The 18,318-nt window shown below is 50.8% G+C and overlaps 1 long non-coding RNA gene across 2 annotated transcripts in view; it reads right to left on the reverse strand.

The window, feature by feature from the left end:
- The window catches only part of LOC144766936 (uncharacterized), a 43,530-nt gene extending 27,163 nt beyond the window's left edge, over positions 1 to 16,367 (reverse strand). For both annotated transcript variants that reach the window (XR_013597989.1, XR_013597990.1), the window contains exons 1-2: positions 16,178 to 16,367; positions 7,415 to 7,513 (exon numbers count right to left, since the gene is read on the reverse strand). This is a non-coding gene — a long non-coding RNA (uncharacterized LOC144766936). The remainder of the gene's footprint in view (positions 1 to 7,414; positions 7,514 to 16,177) is intronic.
- Positions 16,368 to 18,318: the final 1,951 nt, after the last annotated feature.

The raw sequence follows: 18,318 nt of genomic DNA on the forward strand, positions 1-18,318 counted from the left end.
GACTACAAAATCTTAAGCACGGTGCTGGCCGCCAGACTGTTAACCCATATGCAAGACCTGGTCCATAAGGATCAATCAGGTTTTATACCCACTAGGAACACGACACACAACATCCGTAGGCTACTCAGGCTAGTAGATGACCCACTGCCGGATGCGAGGGCCCCCCTAGTATTGGCGGTCGATATAGAGAAGGCCTTCGACAGCCTGGAATGGAACTACCTATACAGGGTGATGCAGAGATTTGGCCTGGGTGAGGGATATATAAGATGGACGAAAGTGCTCTACTCTTCAGCGAAAGCTAGAGTAAGGGTCGGACCCTTGGTATCAGACCAATACGAGGTGACTCGGGGAACCAGACAGGGGTGTGCACTTTATCACCTGCTGTTTGCACTTGCGGTGGAACCTCTTGCAGCGATGGCTAGACGGGGTGAGCATTACGACGGGTTAGTCTTCAGAGGGGCCCACCACTACATTTCCTTATATGCGGACGACCTCCTCCTCTTCTTAGACAATGCGGAGGAAGCTGTGGAGGGCGCAGAGAGACTGCTAGCGCGCTTCGGAGATATATCAGGACTACCTGCCTCTTCCCTCTACGGAGGGGGGAGGAGCGCCCCCCACTCCACCCGAACCTTAGATGGGAACCCCACTGTCTGAGCTAACTGGGGGTGCACATATACCATGAACCAGCGGACCTCCTAGACGGTAATGTAGGACGCTGCATCCGCGCATTGCGGGGTAGTATGTCTTTCTGGGCCACCCTGCCCCTCTCAATGGCGGGCCGGGTTGCACTTCTAAAAATGGTAGCCCTGCCGCGACTATTATATTTCTTTCGGACCCTCCCCATATGGATACCTGGAGCGCTCTTCAAACAATTGAGATCAATGTTGGTGTCCTTTTTATGGGGAACGGGCAGACGCAGGATTGCACTGACGACGCTGACCCGCCCTAGGGATGAGGGAGGCCTAGCTGTCCCAGATTTTGAGCTCTATTACTTGGCAGCTCAATTACAATTCTTCACACAAGAGATAGCGAGAGTGTACCGCGGCCCGGAGCGGGAGAGGGAGAATGGCACCCCCCGCCATGTCCTGGCGTACATAACCCTGCAACAAAGATTACTGCTAAGTGGGCTGTCCCAAGAGGAGCGGACCCTTCGATTGTGTTGGAATCGCTCGCAAAAGCGAGCTGGACCCGGTCACCCGTATGCACCCGAAATCCCGCTGGGCATGGTGACGGCACTCCCACATGGTGGGGACTGGTCGAGACTACGACTCTGGGAAGAGGCAGGGTTACAGATGATAGGGGATCTATATGAGGACGGAGTATTAACCCCATACCAGGCTTTACAGGAACGGTACGACCTTCCGAGGGGAGACTACTTACTACACGCAGCGGTGGTGAGAGCCATACAAGCGCACTGGGGGGAGGGCCTGATAGAACCCGCGACGACACTGGCGTGCCAATACACAATGATGGCTGCAGGAACATTTAAAGCAGTTACATGCCTCTATCGCAGAATGCACACAGAAACCCTACAACCACTTACACCATTAAAGAATAAGTGGGAGGCAGACCTACAGTTAGAAATACCAGACACGACGTGGTCCCAGCTGGTGCGGAGGGCCAGGAAGAGCACCAGAAACGCGCGTTTCCAACTAATACACCTCTATATCCCCACAGGGCTTACCTCACCCCGAGTAAAATAGCAGCGTACTTTAGCGCAGATGATGCAGCATGCCCCAGATGTGACCTGATAAGAGCAGACCTAGTACACATGCTAAGGAGCTGCCCCTGCTTACAAGAGTATTGGAGGGAAATAGGGGACACCCTGAATGCGGTGGCGGATAGGGAACTACAGTACGACAGCGCGGTCACCATTTTACATTGGTTCCCTTATACACGCAAGAACAAATTATCAAGTAAATTCATTGACATGGGCCTACTTATAGCGAAGAGAGAGCTGACCAAGGGGTGGAAGTCGAGGGTGGGGCCGACACATATAATTAATTTAATTTAATTTAATTTAATTGCGGGTTTATATAGCGCTAGGAATCGACTCCCGGAGGAGTATCTCCACGCTTCGATCGCTGGGGAACCCGTCCTGGCTCACCCTGAGAGATGGTCCCTGATGGGTATCTCTAAGGTGCGACCAAGCATCCCCGGCGGTCTGGGGGGGCCGTTGTGAAGATGAGGCAAGCTGATGCCCAGAGTTGCCGAGTGTGGTTTCTGACTAGAGTAGGCACCGAGGCGAGAATTATCGAGTCCGCTGACCCTTGTCCACGACCCTGCCGCGTCGGGAATCGAACCCTGGTCCCGGGCCGTTCTCTGCTTACGGGTCTGCCGCCTCTAACCAGTGAGCCACACTTCTCCATAGGAGATGGATAAATGAATTTATGAAATGGGCAACTGCGGAGAGTACGATAAGATACCAACTGGCCCGCCGTAGCTCAGATGAGAAGGCGCAGGATGCAGCAATGGCATGGGAACTGCTAGTACAGGCACTAAGAGATAGCGCAGTGGAGGAGGAGGGGGAGGAGGAGACGGAGGACCTGGCGACTCCAGTAGCCAAGGTCACGTCCCCGGCACCTACGAAGGACACACACGCACAGTAAAATACAAAAGCTCCGAAGTCCCGCAGTATAGGCACACATACTTGCACCGGGCGCAGACGCAGACACCGGGGGGGGGAGGGGGAGGGGAGGGAAGCACATAGGGATCTTGCAGTGGAACATGTACGAACTTTATTGAATGGCAGCGAGATACGGGGCGAAAAAGTAAAAGCAGAGGGCGGAGGGTCCTGTATTTTGACTACTGCAGACAGCCCAGCCAAGAGAACAACGTATAACAGAGTTACGCCGCCCTGCCTCCGGGATGTGGGCTGAATGGCTGTGTACGAAACATCTGGAATGTGATGGGAGAACAGCGACTCTGTACCATGAGATCCTAACCATGGCACTGTTTATTATACATAACCCTGCAATAAAAATTTTTAACAAAAAAAATGAGATCTTGATTCTGGGCAGATCTCATGAATTAGCCGATGTGAGAGCCGGTGAAATGGAATCAGCCCTGGTCTGCAGGACACCTACGGCCACACACTTGACAGTGGGAAACATAAAGGAAGAGCGGGGGGCACGCCATCTGAAAAGGAGCTGGGTGAGGTAATTTCCCAGCTGGGACGACACCGAAAGTGTGTGGAAACTGAAGATTCGCCAGCCATTCTATGAGGAACTGTCCGGCAAAAGGAAAATCGTGTTTGCAATGTGGCAAAACCGATCACTTTGCAAGGATGTGATGGGGAGAAGGGAGGCCTAATAGTTATGGAGAAAGGCAAAGAAATTCAGAAAAATGAGGGCGGTGTCGGACAGGGACGAAGAGCAAGGCACAACAGCTACGGTGAGCCAACAAATGAAAAACCAAGAGGAGGACGACCACGGCGTGTTCACAGTGTTGTTTGCCGGACGACCAAATCAGAGAATGCGACCTCCACCCATGTGCATCGTTGGAGTGAACGGTGTAACGATAACGGCGCTTATTGACACAGGCGTTTTCAGTGAACATCCTACATGCGGAGCAGCATCAGTAACTGAAACCTCGCCCGCCGCTGGAAAAGACCAAGGCCAAAATATATAACTATGGAGGGGCCAGTCCCATACCTCTAAAAGGACTCATAGAGGTGGAAGTGCGAAATGGATCCACGGAGCTACGGACCAAATTCTGTGTCACGAAGGAAAGCGCAGGCATGCTGCTACGCTGTCAAAAGGTTGAAGATCTGGGGCTAGTACTATTCGCAAGGTAAGTACATCAGTATCACGCAGAATAGATCATGGGGGAGTTTCCATACTTGTTTGAGGGCCTGGGATGCCTGAAGGGGGTCAAAGTCAAGTTGCACATCAACAAAACAGTGAGACCGGTGGCACTGAGACACCAAAGAGTGCCATTTCACCTACGACCTCTCGTCGAAGCAGAGTTGGACCGACTAGAGAAGGAAGGTGTCATTGAGAAGGTGTCAGGGTCGACACCGTGGGTATCTCCTCTCATCATAGCTCCCACACTTAAGCAGCCCGAGGCCATAAGGTTGTGTGTGGACATGCACCTGCCAAATAAGGCGATAAAAAGGGAAAGGCACATCACCCTGAAAATCGAAGAGATTGTGACAGACATCAATGAAGCCAAGTGGTTTTCTAAGGTGGTCCTGAACTCTGGTTATCATCAGCTGCTGATTGATGAGGGCAGTACAAAAGGGGGTGGTGATGGACGGAGCATCTGAATCAATCAAACACTCACACCCAGTCAAAAGATCTGGGTTTAATCCATCACCGTTCTTTAGCCCACTCTGCCACCCCAGTTCAGACATGGCTATATGCAAATCAGTCTGACCATGTGCCTCATGGGAACAGTCCAGCCCGAACTGCCAAGCCATGTCTTCCCTGGACCGGAAACAAGCTTCCGAGGTTCGGTTTCTGGCATTCCAGCCGTCTTTAGCCCGGCTTGCTTGAATCCAGTGGCAAAGTGAGCAAGGGACTCACGTCTGAGCAAACCCTGCCACACTCATGGCGGCCAAAAGCGGTACAAAAGGGGGTGGTGATGGACGGAGCATCTGAATCAATCAAACACTCACACCCAGTCAAAAGATCTGGGTTTAATCCATCACCGTTATTTAGCCCACTCTGCCACCCCAGTTCAGACATGGCTATATGCAAATCAGTCTGACCCTGTGCCTCATGGGAACAGTCCAGCCCGAACTGCCAAGCCATGTCTTCCCTGGACCGGAAACAAGCTTCCGGGGACCGGTTTCTGGCATTCCAGCCGTCTTCAGCCCGGCTTGCTTGAATCCAGTGGCAAAGTGAGCAAGGGACTCATGTCTGAGCATACCCTGCCACACTTATGGCGGCCAAAAGCGGTACAAAAGGGGGTGGTGATGGACGGAGCATCTGAATCAATCAAACACTCACACCCAGTCAAAAGATCTGGGTTTAATCCATCACCGTTCTTTAGCCCACTCTGCCACCCCAGTTCAGACATGGCTATATGGAAATCAGTCTGACCCTGTGCCTCATGGGAACAGTCCAGCCCGAACTGCCAAGCCATGTCTTCCCTGGACCGGAAACAAGCTTCCGAGGACCGGTTTCTGGCATTCCAGCCGTCTTCAGCCCGGCTTGCTTGAATCCAGTGGCAAAGTGAGCAAGGGACTCACGTCTGAGCATACCCTGCCACACTTATGGCGGCCAAAAGCGGTACAAAAGGGGGTGGTGATGGACGGAGCATCTGAATCAATCAAACACTCACACCCAGTCAAAAGATCTGGGTTTAATCCATCACCGTTCTTTAGCCCACTCTGCCACCCCAGTTCAGATATGGCTATATGCAAATCAGTCTGACCCTGTGCCTCATGGGAACAGTCCAGCCCGAACTGCCAAGCCATGTCTTCCCTGGACCGGAAACAAGCTTCCGAGGACCGGTTTCTGGCATTCCAGCCGTCTTCAGCCCGGCTTGCTTGAATCCAGTGGCAAAGTGAGCAAGGGACTCACGTCTGAGCATACCCTGCCACACTTATGGCGGCCAAAAGCGGTACAAAAGGGGGTGGTGATGGACGGAGCATCTGAATCAATCAAACACTCACACCCAGTCAAAAGATCTGGGTTTAATCCATCACCGTTCTTTAGCCCACTCTGCCACCCCAGTTCAGACATGGCTATATGCAAATCAGTCTGACCCTGTGCCTCATGGGAACAATCCAGCCCGAACTGCCAAGCCATGTCTTCCCTGGACCGGAAACAAGCTTCCGAGGACCGGTTTCTGGCATTCCAGCCGTCTTCAGCCCGGCTTGCTTGAATCCAGTGGCAAAGTGAGCAAGGGACTCACGTCTGAGCATACCCTGCCACACTTATGGCGGACAAAAGCGGTACAAAAGGGGGTGGTGATGGACGGAGCATCTGAATCAATCAAACACTCACACCCAGTCAAAAGATCTGGGTTTAATCCATCACCGTTCTTTAGCCCACTCTGCCACCCCAGTTCAGACATGGCTATATGCAAATCAGTCTGACCCTGTGCCTCATGGGAACAGTCCAGCCCGAACTGCCAAGCCATGTCTTCCCTGGACCGGAAACAAGCTTCCGAGGACCGGTTTCTGGCATTCCAGCCGTCTTCAGCCCGGCTTGCTTGAATCCAGTGGCAAAGTGAGCAAGGGACTCACGTCTGAGCATACCCTGCCACACTTATGGTGGCCAAAAGTGGTACAAAAGGGGGTGGTGATGGACGGAGCATCTGAATCAATCAAACACTCACACCCAGTCAAAAGATCTGGGTTTAATCCATCACCGTTCTTTAGCCCACTCTGCCACCCCAGTTCAGACATGGCTATATGCAAATCAGTCTGACCCTGTGCCTCATGGGAACAGTCCAGCCCGAACTGCCAAGCCATGTCTTCCCTGGACCGGAAACAAGCTACCAATGAGTGAGCCACGAAAAATAGAAGAATGCCCAAGAGTTGAGCTTGAGACTAGGAGATGCTGTAGTAGTCAAGGACAGACATCTGGGGTGGAAGAACAGGACACCTTTTGAAAGAGAGACATGGAAAATAGTTGGTAATTAAAGGAATTATAGTCACGGCAAAAAAGGGTAACGTCATGGTGTCACGAAATGCATCCTGGTTCAAGAAGATGAAGAGCCCGCAAGAGTTGAGGGAAAGGGCAGGAGAAGAGACAAGAGCAGAAAGCCCCCGGGCGTGGTCAGTGAGCAGGATGCCAATGAAGGAGATGAATATGAACTGGGGGAAGAAGATTAACCGGCACTGGGCAGGCCAGGACTGGAGACTTTGGGAGGGGGGCTTGTGCCGAGAAATAATCCGAAACGGCGAGAGGACACCCGTATCAGCTGAGACCTCATCTACGACTGAACCAACGCTTAAAGGACTTTGTCTACTAAGGATATAGGGGGGGGGGATATTACCGATCACGTACCACCATCCCACACGGGCGAACTTTTGCATTTGTGTATCGTGTATTACTGCTATGTTTACTTGTGTTGAATTGTGCTGTTATGCGTTCTCTCGTGGTTAGAAGGGATGCAGTGAGCAAACCGGCCACTACTCGACAATGTATCCACCATAACCACAGGGGCCGGGCGGGCCCTTCGGCTATAAATAAAGGGTGCAGGGTCACTCAGAACTCCAGCACAGACCCTGAGTATGCGTGGCGTGGGTGTGTTTGGAGAACACAAAAGTTAGAGGCCTACACACATAGTGTCATACCCCAAACCCCCACATTACAGGCTGGTGGTAGCCAACAATGTCTGCCTATTTGCACAGCCCATTAAGTTTTCCCCTTCGCTTAGGACATCTCCAGATTTCTGTACGGCCCCAATTCATGAACTGAAAATGAGCTGAGAAGTAGGTGAGTGCCCGTCCACTCACCGGCAAAGTCTCTAAAGGTCATGCAGTGAGTCTCTCTGGGTGCACACTTGTTCCGTATGCAGAAATCTCGCTCGCAGCCAAAACAAATAAGGGCACCACCTGTAGGAGGGAGGAAACATGCAGTGAGACATCAAGGAGACTGAAAAGGAGAGAGTGGAAGAGCTGAAGGAACAAAGCAAACTGCTGTAGATAACTGACATGAGGAGAGATGAAAGAAACATTTAAAGAATGAATGGTAGTCACCAATTTAAACCTTTGTCTCAAAATGGAGGGATCCCCCCCTGCTGAGGCAAGGAGCTGGTAGGTAAGTTCTCATTTTATTCATGTGCCATTTTGGGCACCGGCAAAACTCACAGGGGCAACTAGGAACTTTATAAACTGCAAATCACACATAAGACAGGAACTAATCCTTTTAAAGGATAAATGTATGGTTAGTCTATCGCTTCTAGATACAGACTTTTTGAAAATGGCAAAGTAATACACTGAGTTTTCCTACTAGAATTGGACCCTCTGGCATGTAAAATATGCACAAATATCCGCAGCAGACATATTTGCCCACTAAGCTAGCTTACTAGATGTGGAACCTGTTAGTTCTATCTTACAGAGAACTCTTCAGTTATAACAAGTTTGAACAAGAACCGGCAGAGCCAATAGTTTTAACTTGTGCATATTATCTGCATACATGCATACAGACACACAATACCTATCAATCAATCAATCAATCAATCATGCCATTTGTATAGCGCACTACTCACCCGGGAGGGTCTCAAGGCGCTTGGGGGGAGTGGTATGCTACTGCTCGAACAGCCAGGTCTTGAGTTGTTTCCTGAAGGCGAGATGGTCCTGGGTCAGCCGAAGGTGGATGGGGAGGGAGTTCCAAGTCTTGGCAGCCAGCTAAGAGAAGGATCTTCCTCCGGCGGTGGCTCTTCGGATGCGTGGTACGGCTGCGAGGGCGAGGCTGGTGGACCGTAGCTGGCGGGTGGGCGTGTAGAAGGTCAGGCGGTCGTTGAGGTACTTGGGGCCCAGGTCGTGGAGAGACTTGTGTGCGTGGGTGAGGAGACGGAACGTGATCCTCTTGTCGACGGGGAGCCAGTGCAGGTTCCTCAGGTGGCTGGAGATGTGGCTGCGTCGGGGGACATCCAGGATGAGTCAGGCGGAGGCGTTCTGGATGCCCTGGAGTCTTTTCTGTAGCTTGGCTGTGGTTCCGGCGTAGAGGGCGTTTCCGTAGTCCAGTCAGCTGGTGACGAGTGCCTGGGTGACAGTCTTCCTGGGCTCGGTCGGGATCCAGCGGAAGATCTTGCGAAGCACACGCAGGGTGTTGAAGCACGATGAGGAGACGGCGTTGACTTGTCTGGTCATCGAGAGGGAGGGGTCCAGGATGAAGCCCAGGTTGCGTGCGTGGTCGGTTGGCTTGGGTGCGGTGCCCAGGGCTGGGGGCCACCAGGAGTCGTCCCAGGTGGAGGGCGAAGATCCCAGGATGAGGACTTCCGTCTTGTCCGAGTTCATTTTCAGGCGGCTGTCCTTCATCCACTCGGCGACGTCTTTCATCCCTTCGTGTAGGCAGGTTCTGGCGGTGTCGGGGTCTCTGGTGAGGGAGAGGATCAGCTGGGTGTCGTCGGCGTAAGAGATGATGTTGAGGTTGTGCTGGCGTGCGATGGCTGCGAGAGGTCTCATGTAGATGTTAAAGAGGGTGGGGCTGAGTGAAGATCCTTGCGGGACGCCGCAGATGACTGCGGTGGCCTCGGAGCGAAACGGGGGAGGCGGACTCTTTGTGTTCTTCCGGCGAGGAACGAGATGATCCACTCCAGTGCCTTCTCTTGGATACCGATGTTGCTGAGGCGCTGGACTAGGGTGCGGTGGCAGACCGTGTCGAACGCAGCGGAGAGGTCCAGGAGGATGAGGGCCACTGTTTCCCCCTTGTCGAGCAGGGTCCGGATGTCGTCGGTGGCTGCGATGAGGGTGGTCTCGGTGCTGTGGTTGGCTCTGAAGCCGGACTGCGAGGGGTCGAGGGATCCGTTTGTCTCGAGGAAGGCGGTCAGCTGTCTGTTGACGATCTTCTCGATGACTTTAGCAGGAAAAGGGAGGAGCAAGATGGGGCGGACGTTTTTGAGATCGGTGGGGTCCGCTGTAGGTTTCTTCAGGAGGGCGCTGATCTCGGCGTGCTTCCAGCTCTCCGGGAAGGTGGCGGTGTTGAAGGAGGCGTTGATGATGTTCCGGAGTTGGGGTGCGATGGTGGAGTCGGCCTTGTTGAAGACGTGGTGTGGGCAGGGGTCGGTCGGTGATCCGGAGTGGATGGTGTTCATCGTGCGGGCTGTGTCTTCGGTGGTCACCGTGGTCCAGGTGCGAAGGGTGGCGGTGGGGGGCGTTGGTTCGACGGTTGGGTGCGTGGGTGGGGCGCCGAAGCTGTTGTGGATGTCGGCGATCTTGCGGTGGAAGAACGAGGCGAGGGAGTCGGAGAGGTCTTGTGACGGAGTGATGTCGTTGGTGCCGGTGCTGGGGTTGGAGAACTCCTTGACGATAGTGAAGAGCTCTTTGCTGTCATGGGCGTTGTTGTCCAGTCGTTCCTTCAGGGATTTCTTCTTGGTGGTGCGGATGAGCTGGTGGTGCTTGCGGGTAGCGTGTTTGAGGGCGGTCATGTTGTCGGTGATCCGGTCGAGGAGCCAGGCTTTCTCGAGGGTGCGGCAGGTCTTCTTGGAGTCCTTGAGGTCGTCGGTCAACCAGGATGCCTTCTTGCTTCTGGGTCTGCTGGGAGGGTTCTTTAGTGGCGCGAGGTCGTCGGCGCAGGCGGTCAGCCACTGTGTGAAGTTGCGGGCTGCTTCGTTGGGGTCCGTTGTGGTGGCGGGTGGGCTCTGGCTGAGGGAGGTGGTGAGCTGGTCTGCAGTGATCTTGCTCCAATTCCTGTGAGGTACCTGTTGCGGGTGGTGGTGGGTTGTGGATCTTTTGAAGCTGAAGTGGACGCAGCTGTGGTCGGTCCAGTGGAGTCCGGTGGCGTGGCTAAAGGTGATGTACTTGCTGGAAGAGAAGACGGGATCAAGCGTGTGGCCGGCATAGTGGGTGGGGGTGTTGACCAGTTGCTTGAGTCCGAGGTTGGCGAGGTTTTCCAGCAGGGCGGTGGTGTTGCGGTCCTTGTTGTTCTCCAGGTGGAAGTTGAGGTCCCCGAGGAGGATGTAGTCAGTGGAGGGGAGGGCGTGCGGGCTGATGAAGTCTGTGATGTCTTCGCTGAATTGTGTGTGTGGTCCCGGGGGTCTGTAGACGAGGGTGCCTCTGAGGGTCGTCTTAGGGTCGGTGTGAATCTGGAAGTGGAGATGTTCGGCTGCGGCGAAGGAGTCGTTGGCGTCGGTCGTGATGCGGATGGTGTTCCTGTGGACGATGGCGATGCCACCTCCGGTCTGGTTGATGCGGTCCCTCCTGATGATATTGTACCCGTCAGGGATGGCGATGGCGATGGCGATGTTGGGTGCAGAGGAGGCGTTCATCCAGGTTTCCGTGAGGAAGGCGACGTCCGGTGATGTAGCGTCGAGGAGGTTCCAGAGTTCCACGGCGTGTCTGTGGACGGAGCGGGTGTTGATCAGGATGCACTTGAGGTGGTTGCTGCTGGTGTTTGTCTTGGCGGGTGCGGGGCAGGTTCGGAGGCAGGTGAACTTGCAGGTGCAGCAGGTGAAGGGTCCGTGGGTGCGTCTCGGGGTGGCTCGGCAGCAGGCGTGGGTCCGGCCGGCATTGAGTGCGTTGAGAGTGGCGGCGTCGTAGGTCAGTCGGGTCATCTTGCCTCGGCGGGGAGGGCCAGGGGTCCTGGCGCTGGGCGCGGGCCAGGCGCGGATGGGCGCAGACGGGCTTACCTTTGGCGCACCTTCGGCGCTCCCGCTGCACGCGTCCGCTGCGCGGTCGCTCTGGGGGCTTCATAAGTAAGGAGCCGGGAGGGAGGAGCAGCTGGGTGGTGAAATTCCAAGAAGCAGCGGGCAGCGGGAAATTCCCAGGAGCAGCGGGAAATTCCCAGGAGCAGCGGGCAGCGAGCGAAGGAATCTGCAGGCAGGAGGCGGCAAAGGCAGGCAGGAGCGGCAGCAGTGAGTGGGGCGAACAAGCCCTGTGGAGGGCTGAGCGGTACCTATGCACGCAGACATTGACATAGATCATATACTCATACACATATGTAGACAGAGCTATGTGTTCCAAAAAGTATCTAAATACACACAGACTATACCTCTAAAAACACCCAAATACACAGACCACACCTTCAAACAATACACCCAGGCCCACCAGCCTAAAGACACCCATGTACACGAACCACTTTCTGTCATGAGCTAAATGTCCTACCAATCATTTGTCTCAATGGCTCAGGAATTATCAAGCCTCAGTGATGCCAGCTAGCAATGCCCATGAATGACCTTAGTGAATAAGCCTCTTTGGCCCAGGTAGTATTGAACGGCAACAGCAAATAGTAATCATAGGTGGCCCCAGGAAGGAAGGAGCATCCATGATCACAAGCAGTAGTCAACATCAATTACCTCAGGAAGTACAAAGCATTAAAGCATCAAAGAGCGTCTTTATTAATGAGTTAATGAACAACGGTGGTTACCATGAAGTCATAAGCTTTCTTAGCACCATGCAGTAATCATCATCAAAGGATACAAGCTGTAATTAATTACAACAGTTTCCAGTAGTAAATATCATCAGTGACCCTAGGTAGTATTGAGCACCAAGGCATCCAGGGCAGGGAGCAGAGAGTATAAATGGCCTTTACAATTATGAGCATCAATAGCTCCAGGCAATAATGACCATCAAAGATCATTGATGGTCATTACTGCCTGGAGCTATTGTTGCTCTTATAGTTAATAATGAATATAAATGGATACAAGCAGTAACAATCACCGTTCACCTCAGAAACGAATGAATATCAGTGGCTCGAGGCAGTCATGTATCCCATTGGGCAATAGGAGAAAGCTCCAGCTGGTGAGTGCCTGCAAGCCAGTCAGTCAGTGTCCACTATGGAGATGTACACCACTCCCCTGCTGTGCAGGTGCCCCATTGTGCTAACGTGGCCCACTGCCTGGCTGTGCTCCCCAAAAGGGGAAAAGTAGAAGCATACTGCCTGTGGGCATGATGCCAGAGCTGTAGCCACTCACAGCGTCCATTTAGGTGTGCCATGGGTGTGGTCTCAGGCCAGTCAGGAAGTCTGGTGCCCATGTCCATCACCTGGGTATCCTTTAGCAGTGGCGGCCGCCACAAAACAAAAAGTGGTGAGTGGGTGGAGGGGGCGGGGGAGAAGCAAGGGGGGGGGGCTTCATAATAAAAAAAGGAAGACTTACCTGAAGTTGCCAGCCGCCTTCAGCGTCGCGCCTCAGTATTCTTCCTGGTCCCGGCAGACACTGGGACAGCATCACAGACTCCTGGTGCAATCCTGCGCTGCTCTCATGCTATGAAAGCAGCGCAGGGATTGGACTTAGGGGTCTGGTTTGCAGCTTCACTCAGGCACAGGGAGTTTGGGCTGTTTCTACAACCTGGCTGGTCAATACAGCTGTGTTGGAGAAACCTAAGTGTGCATGTGTGTTTGGCCGGCCTAATACACATGTGCACTTAGAAGTGCACCAACCAGTCCTCCTCCCCCCTCCCAAGGCTCAGCCCTGTCCCTCCCTACACATGCTGGCTCAGCCAGCAGGTGAAGAATAAAAAAAATATAGAATATTGTTTTATTTTTCAGAAGCTGGCTCTGAGCCAGTGGGGCGATGCTCCTCTGCCATAGTGGAGGAGCCGCCCCCGTCCTTGAGTGCTCCTATGTGGCCTAATTCATGAGAGGTTCTGTGATGGTGTCAAGCACCTGCAGGCAGCGTTGGCTCTGTATGAGAGGTAATCCATCAGGGCAACCTATGACCATCAATCAGAGACCCAGGGGTGGGGCAAAGCTGCGGTTGTATATATCAATGTATGATCTATGCCTGTCACTTTGGGGCCTGGTTCATGGTACTCTTGACTATGAACAATCTTCTGATTGTGTTCCTGTATCTGCAGTGGCTGGGACAATGTCTTAGGTAAGTAGAATGAAAAACAAGCTATCACCTTTTGCTAAGCTTATGCATGAGCAATCTGGGACTTTGCAGTGATTTGGGGAAAATACCAGGATACCTTAGTCTAACACAATGCTGCCACAAATAGAGTTTTAATTCCTCGATAACTGTGAGGATCAGGATAAAAATATTTTAGAGTAAACCTATGGGATTTTCCTTTATTGGTAGGTATGATAAAAAAAAATAAAGGGGGATGTTTTTGGCCACTATGACCCTCACATCTATTTTACTGTCAGTCATCCTGTTTTCAAGATCCTGGAAAAGCTCCATTCAAAGTGTGGCGAATTGCCCCACAATTCACTGAATCCAATGTAAACCAGCTACTGAAGAAAAGAAGGCATAGACACCACAGCCACCTTTCTTTCATCCTGGTCCTCGTCTACCCATAAGCCCCTTTATTTATTCCATAGACAATATTCTAGAGACAATGTCCATCTTTGGTAATACGGGAGAGGCTTCCTTCAAGATGTCTTACAAGTTAACTGACCAATTCTGATCAATGTACCAATGTCCCTCAAATCCAATGGCCAGTAGCCACCAGTAGACTCAAGCTTCTGTCCTTGGCCACATCATTTCTTTATGAGGCATCTGCTGTCTGGCTCACATTGGATTGGTTTAAAGGACCAGCTGCTGTGTAGAGCAAACCATTTAATTTCCCTGCTATTATTTATTATTATTATTTATTATTCAAGAAATATGACCCTGGCAGGTCTTGTGTTAACTCATCTGCTGTAATTGGTTACACTTACATTTTGCAGTGTTGGTGGGCAAGCCTTCTCTTCTCTGTGCTTGCTCCAGAGTTTTGGAGTTCACTTCCATTTTACTCCTCTATCTCTTCTCACATTCGTCTGACAAATAGTAGAAACCTGACCGCTTTCTCAACTGGGCTAAGAAGGAGATGTGCAACACCTTCAGTTTGAGATTGTTCTGTCCAGCACCATAAAGCCTTATTGGGGCACAGGTCCTTTAAAAGCCACCTATAACATAGCATAGGTATGGTCTCTTCAGCGGGGGGAGTTACACCAGAAATACTTACTTAAAGGAAAGAAGCATCATCCCTTTTGTGCAAGACCTCAATAAAGTCACTGGGATAGCTGAGACAAGAGTGAGAATGAGCCATGAAACGCCATCAAATGATGCTTTCAAAAAATGGTTAAGAGAGAAATTGTTTTCATGCATCTAGTTAGGCACAGCAGCTGGAGTGAGGACAAGGCACCAAGGAATGACACCCTAGTGAAGTCTATGGTGATAACGAGGTAAAAGTGAGACAGGAATCAGAGATGTCGTTGAAGTGTAATAGGCCTTGATAGGAGTGAGACTGAGCGCAACGTTGTTAGCATTTATCAATGGCTGGTCAGAAGTGAGACTATGTACCAAGAGAGAGACCTCTTCTAAAGGCTTAAGCAATGAAGAAAGTGCAGAAAAAAAAAAATTGTTAGGAGTCTGCTTTCCGTGCTGTCGAATGGCAGGGTTGACGAATCCCAGTGTTGCCTTATCTTGATTCTACTGCATGCTGCTATCTTCCATCACCCTACACTTCCTTTCTCACTCTATTTCTATCCTTCCTTTCTTCCATCTTTCTCCCTTTCCTGAATCGTCTCTCCCGCTTGCTCTGAGTCATATTATGATGCTGGAAAGTGAACCATGGTTCCCAAAAATAAGTGCCGGTGCTCACCACCTGCATCCCCCAATACAAATCAAGCACTATCTAAGGGGCCATTAAGGCAGTGCAGGAATAAGACTGCTTAAAATCAAGATGGCTGTTCAGGAGTGCAACTGTTCCCCGGCATGAGGCTCAATAAAGCTCAGTGGGATCACTGAAGAAGTGCTGAGATTGTGCTCCAAGTTCTGAATATCTAGTTAAGTTTACTGGTCTCTAGAATAACTCAAGGAGTGAGACTATTGCCAGGTGTGAGACTTCTTTAAGGTCTCTTCAGCAATAAAAGCTGAGCAGGAGTGAGATTACTCAAGGCTGTTAGAAAATTGATGCGATTGCTAAGATTTGCCAGATAGTGCTGCAAGGTATGGGACTCTGTTTGAGATCACTGACGTACTAGTGAGTTGGTGCTCCAAGGTGTGAGACTCTGTTAATGCGTATGAGATCACTTAAGTACTATGAGACAATGCTGCAAGGTGTGCGACTCTGTTCATGCTCATGAGATCAGTGACGTACTAGTGAGACAGTGCTCCAAGGTTTGAGACTCTATTAAAGTTTGGGGGTCACTGAAGATAACCTGGAATGATACTTTGCCTATAGGTGTGATGTTCCTTTAAGGCTATTGGGACAGCTAATTCTGGCCAAAAATCAACTATGGTCCCAAAAAAGTGAGACTCTTTTAAGAGAGATTGGGGTACTGAGGCTTGGCTGCTGTGGTGAGGTTCCACTGGAGGGAATGAGGTCTTTGAGAATAAAGCAATACTGTCCTCTGAATGAGATCATAAGTTTCACAGATGGGAGCATTGTCCCACTACAGCCTAAGCTGCGTTAGTAGATAGAGTGGAGGCCTCAAGAGCTCAAAACCCCCGAGCCTCCCTCTTCTGCAGCAGCATGGCACCTGCGAGAGGGTGGGACGATCGTACAGAGACTGGGTTCAGTCAGTGTCATGTACAGTCCTGACATCCCAGGATACCAATGGCCGCCCCAGAGTCTGCGGCTCCACCCAGAGAGGGGGAAACCAATGCGGACGTGAGTTAGAAAACTTACCCACGTGCAGGCAAAGCGCGAGAAACAGAAGAAGGGTCCATGTCCGCGGCCATTGTGGGAGGGCTGGGGAGCACCCAGGACTGGAGAGGCAGTAGAGAGGTGGCAGGGTGAAGAGCGAGGTCAGACAGAGGGATTTACAAGTCAAAGAAAGGACTGAGCCCGCCATTACGTGGCACACTGTGCATCCCGCTCAGGCAAAACCAAATGATCCCAGAGCGACATGCGTGACGTCACAAAGAGTCATTGTTAGAGAAGGGCAGTCTTTCCCGCCAAGGGATGACGTCATTGCATGGCTCGAGCAATGGAGGACAGGATTCAGCTAATCACAGCAGACCCAGACAGAAAGAGTAGCACTGCCGAGGCCCAAACACCATCATTGCAGACACACAATCACTGCAAAAATATTTTGTTAAAGGTCTGTGACTGTGAATGGCCATCAGGCGCGTCTGTTGATTGTAAAACAAAGTTTCCTTTAATAACTACGGCTCAAAATTTAAATGCCCAGTCCCATCACATATAGATCCTAATAATCGAGCTAATACATATTGTGGCACCTTCTGTAAGAAATCACCAACACAGGCACGTGTGCAAAGGTCTATCACACGTGCACAGCAAAGTCGCATGGCGCGAAAGGAGAATGCTGGAACTGGCAGTGACATATATCACTACTTAGAATGGTATCGGTGGATAAAAAGTTGTGTGCCAAATTGCTCCAAACATACAGACTGGCTCTGTTTGGTTTCTGGGCCCTGGAACCACGTTATATATGTAACTCTGAATAATATGTAAGGCCACTGGAATTATGAGGCAGGAGAAGGCCAAATTATGCAGTCGACGTTGCAGGGAAAGGCATCATTATTTTGTCATATTTTAACTTGATAACACTGTCTGGGCATTAGTTGCGCTTCTTTAGTACCAGATTAACAGCCAAATACAGCAATAAGCTACAGATAGGTTACTAGTCAAAGTTTGCAGATTTGATTCCATTGCGCGGCTACATGTGTCACAGAGTTTTTTTTGTATCTTTTGAACCTTTTGCGCTCTAAACAGATCTTTTTTTGTTAAAATCTGCTGATTATGCAGCAGATGATGGAATATGTGACAAATGTGACAAATTAATAATTATGCGAAAATCGAGGTGGCCGCACAATTGCATAACTCCAGTGGCCCTGATAATATGCCACTCAATACATTTCGTACAGGAAAACAGTGGTCCTAGACTAATGTAACTAACAATTCAGACAACTTTTTTGTCTTCGGCACATGGAATCAAAGTCACATTGAGAAACTAATTACTTCAGGGAGCAAAAGAGGTTGATAAACCAAGTTTAATTATTCAACCATTGGGTATTATTGTAGATATACATTATGATTCACTACTAAAATGCAATCATATGGTTACACGGTTATCACAACAGAAAAAGAGCGTGAAAAAGGTAGTGCTCAGGTGAAAGGATGAACCAGAAAAGGAAAAAATAGTGACAGCATAAAAAGTCCTTGTTCATATGTTTTACACAAAAAGGGAAGCCAAACATGAATTATATGGCGGTCTCCCTGGAAAAACACAGGCCTACCCACATATACACAATTGCATATAGAACGTTATTCAGACTGTTATTAGTCACAGTGTATCCATCATCTGTGCATCTTGTGTGGGGGGCAGATGTAAGGTGTAGGCCTATTCGGGGACATCGACGTTTCGACCCTGGTGCTTAAGGGTAATTGGGGTCCTCAGCGGCGGGTCTTCCTCAGGACGGGGGTGAGGGGTATCAGAACCAAAGTCAGATGAGTGCCAACCAAATTGGTCATTCAAATAAAACGACTCATTATTCCAACGCATATGTCATTGAAGGGGAAAAAGGCATTCCCAAACAGCCGCCGCTAACGAATACACGGTGCCGGCGTCTGGCAAAAGGGGGGACAGTATCAGGAATCCCTTCGTGTCTCTTATAAGTAGACTAGTGGTTCTGTGGACCTTCCGACAGGACGTGGCATAAATCGCGCTCGCTACAGCTACAGCGAGCGCAGTTTATGCCACGTCCTTTCACGCTCTTTTTCTGTTGTGATAACCGTGTAGCCATATGATTGCATTTAAGTAGTGAATCATAATGTATATCTACAATAATACCCAATGGTTAAAT

Source organism: Lissotriton helveticus, chromosome 7, assembly GCF_964261635.1.
Source record: "Lissotriton helveticus chromosome 7, aLisHel1.1, whole genome shotgun sequence".
Taxonomy (NCBI): domain Eukaryota; kingdom Metazoa; phylum Chordata; class Amphibia; order Caudata; family Salamandridae; genus Lissotriton; species Lissotriton helveticus.